Raw genomic sequence first — 3,776 nt, forward strand, 5'->3', positions numbered from 1 at the left:
CAATCCACCTTTGACCAGCTAAAGAGGGCTTCCGCCACAGCTCCCATGCTCATCTAGCCAGACCTTTTCTCTCCCCTCCAGTCCTGGCACTGACTGCAAGTATTACAGGGTGGGGCTAGCTGGGCCCAAAGGCTCTCTTTAACCCCTTCAGTACTGGTGGATGATTTCTCTGCTTCACCACAAGGGTTCAAGAAAAAAAAACCCAAACCACCTGAACTGAATTTTCTTAAATTTCCTTCTACCCAAAATGAACTTTTGTGCTGAGCCCAAGCAGGCAAATCTCAATCCAAAACAGAACATGAGTCAGAAAGTTAGAACCCCCAAAAATGTGAGGTTAAAATTGGCAGTGTAACCCAACTGGAACTATAGATTTTGTTACTAGTGGGAAATAAAAAATAGATAGGGCCAAATTCTGGTACCCCTGCTTACATTAAGTAAGACCTTGCTCTGCAAATAGCCCCATTGATTTCAATAGGCCCATGTGATTCACCGAGTAAGAGATTATCCAACATGCATAAGAGTGGCAGAATCTGGGCCATGGGATTACCTTGCTCACCACTGGAATCGGGGGCATGGCTTTGCATTGATGTTGTGCTCCCCGTCAGTACCTGGCCTGAGCAAGCTAATGATCCAGCCACTGGATCAAATTTGGTGATGTATCCTGGTCACGTGCTACCTGAGGCACATTGCGCACACATTGAGAAGACCACTGGAATCATAGATTCACAGATTTAAAGGCTGGAAGGGACCATGACATAACGCAGAATAGAGCATTTCTCTTAGTGCTTCCTGCATCAAGCCCAATAGCTAGAGGATCTCTTTTTTAGAAAGGCCCCAAGAAAATAAAATGCAGCTATTCAAGAAACTCTGCACATGAATTTAGGACAGAAAGTGAGGAATATCACATCTGCTTATAGCCGTAGGGGGAGTTTAAGTAATCAAAGGATAATGGACCTACTTGGAATTTTCCCATAATACTCCTGCACTTGGGGGAATTTTTCATAGATTTTTGAGGCCAGAAGGGACCATTAGATGATCTAGTCTGACCTGTTGTCTGACACAGGCCATAGACTTTCAGCCACTTAGGCCTGGTCTACACTATGAGTTTAGATCGACTTTAGCAGCGTTAAATCGAATTAAGCCTGGACACGTCCACATGACGAAGCCCTTTTTTTCGACTTAAAGGGCCCTTTAAACCGGTTTCTTTACTCCACCTCCGACGAGGGGATTAGTGCTAAAATCGGCTTTTGCGGGTCAGATTTGGGGTAGTGTGGACAGAATTCGATGTTATTGGCCTCCGGGAGCTATCCCACAGTGCTTCATTGTGACCGCTCTGGACAGCATTCTCAACTCAGATGCACTGACCAGGTAGACAAGAAAAGCCCCGCGAACGTTTGAATTTCATTTCCTGTTTGCCCAGCGTGGAGAGCACAGGTGACCACGCAGAGCTCATCAGCACAGGTAACCAGGATGGAGTCCCAGGATCGCAAAAGAGCTCCAGCATGGACAGAACGGGAGGTACGGGATCTGCTCGCCATATGGGGAGACGAATCAGTGCTAGCTGAACTCCGTAGCAGTAAACGAAATGGCAAAATATTAGAAAAAGTCTCAAAGGCCATGAAGGACAGAGGCCATAACAGGGATGCACAGCAGTGCCGCGTGAAAATTAAGGAGCTAAGGCAAGCCTACCACAAAGCCAGAGAGGCAAACGGAAGGTCTGGGGCAGAGCCGCAAACATGCCGCTTCTACATGGAGCTCCATGCCATTCTAGGGGGTGCAGCCACCACTACCCCAACCGTGTGCTTTGACTCTGTCAATGGAGAAACACACAACAGGGAAGCGGGTTCGGGGTACACGGAAGATGATGATGATGAAGACAGTGAAGATAGCTCACAGCAAGGAAGCGGAGAAACCGGTTTCCCCAACAGCCAGGATATGTTTATCACCCTGGACCTGGAACCAGTAACCCCCGAACTCACCCAAGGCGTGCTCCCAGACTCGGAGGGCACACAAGGGACCTCTGGTGAGTGTACCTTTGTAAATATTACACATGGTTTAAAAGCAAGCGTGTTTAATGATTAATGATTAATTTGCCCAGGCAATCACGGCCAGTACAGCTACTGGAAAAGTCTGTTAACGTGTATGGGGATGTAGCGGAAATCCCCCAGGGACATCTCCAGAAAGCTCTCCTTCATGTACTCCCAAAGCCTTTGCAAAAGGTTTCTGGGGAGGGCTGCCTTATCCCGTCCACCATGGTAGGACACTTTACCACGCCAGGCCAGTAGCACGTAGTCTGGAATCATTGCATAACAAAGCATGGCAGCGTATGGTCCCGGTGTTTGCTGGCATGCAGACAACATCCATTCCTTATCTCTCTTTGTTATCCTCAGGAGAGTGATATCATTCACGGTCACCTGGTTGAAATGGGGTGATTTTATTAAGGGGACATTCAGAGGTGCTCGTTCCTGCTCGGCTGAACAGAAATGTTCCCTGCTATTAGCCACACGGTGTGCGGGGGAGGGGTTGAAGTGATCATCCCACAGAATTGGGTGTGTGTGTGTGCGGGGGGGTAGTTGGGTTTGTGCTGCATGTTAACCCGGAAACCCCAGCCCCTCCTTTTACATTGCAAACCCATTTTAAATGGCCAACCCAATGGGTCCTTGGTATGGGAAATGAGGGCACTGCTGTTTGAAACCATTCCCACACGTTATGAAGGTTAAAAAAGCCAAAACACTGTGGCTTACCATGGCTGCCTGCAAGCCGAATTCTGTTGCCTGGCACCGCGTGAGTGATCTCTCACACCAAACTGGCAGGCCCTCAATATAAGAGGAAAAATGCAACCTTGTAACGAAAGCACATGTGCTGTGTAATGTGAACAGCAAAATTTAACATGAAAGAGTGTACCCATTGTTCTCTAAAATGTGTCTTTTTTAACCTCCTCTCCCTTGTCCTCCACCAGCTGCAAATGTTTCTCCTTCACAGAGGCTAGCAAAGATTAGAAGGAGAAAATGGCAGACTCGGGATGATATGTTCACGGAACTCCAGATGTCCTCCCATGCTGAAAGAGCACAGCAGAATGCATGGAGGCAGTCAATGTCAGACTACAAAAAAGCACAATATGAATCAGAGGAGAGGTGGCGGGCTGAATCGCGGGATGAACAGAGCAAGTGGCGGGCTGAAAATGATAGGTGGGCATCAGCTTGCAGACAGAAGACAAGAGTTGATGCTCCGGCTGCTGGAGCATCAAATTGATATGCTCCAGCGTATGGTTGAGCTGCAGGAAAGGCAGCAGGAGCAGAGACTGCCGCTACAGCCCCTGTGTAACCAACAGCCCTCCTCCCCAAGTCCCATTGCCTCCTCACCCAGATGCCCAAGAACATGGTGGGGGGGCCTCCGGCCACCCAGTCACTCCGCCCCAGATGATTGCCCGAGCATCGGAAGGCTGGCCTTCAATAAGTGTTAAAGTTTTAAAGTTTTAAACTGCAGTGTGTCCTTTTCCTTTCCTCCTCCTCCCACCCCTCTCGGGCTACCTTGGCAATTATCCCCCTAGTTGTGTGATGAATTAATAAAGAATGCATGAATGTGAAGTAACAATGACTTTATTGCCTCTGCAAGCGGTGCTCGAAGTGGGGAGGGGAGGGTGGGTGGGTGGTTTACAGGGAAGTAGAGTGAACCGGGTGAGGAGGGGCGGAGGGTTCATCAAGGAGAAACAAACAGAAGTTTCACACCGTAGCCTGGCCAGTCACAAAACTGGTTTTCAAAGCTTCTCTGATGCG

At 48.6% G+C, this 3,776-nt stretch overlaps 1 long non-coding RNA gene across 1 annotated transcript; it reads right to left on the reverse strand.

Annotated features, from left to right (window-relative positions):
* Positions 1–2,220: 2,220 nt before the first annotated feature.
* On the reverse strand, positions 2,221–2,875 carry LOC135983824 (uncharacterized). Its single transcript, XR_010601654.1, has 2 exons — positions 2,745–2,875; positions 2,221–2,414 (listed from the first exon to the last, which is right to left on the reverse strand). It is a non-coding gene; the product is annotated as an uncharacterized LOC135983824 (long non-coding RNA).
* Between the last annotated feature and the right edge of the window lie 901 nt (positions 2,876–3,776).

This window comes from Chrysemys picta, chromosome 1 (genome assembly GCF_011386835.1).
Source record: "Chrysemys picta bellii isolate R12L10 chromosome 1, ASM1138683v2, whole genome shotgun sequence".
Lineage (NCBI taxonomy): Eukaryota > Metazoa > Chordata > Testudines > Emydidae > Chrysemys > Chrysemys picta.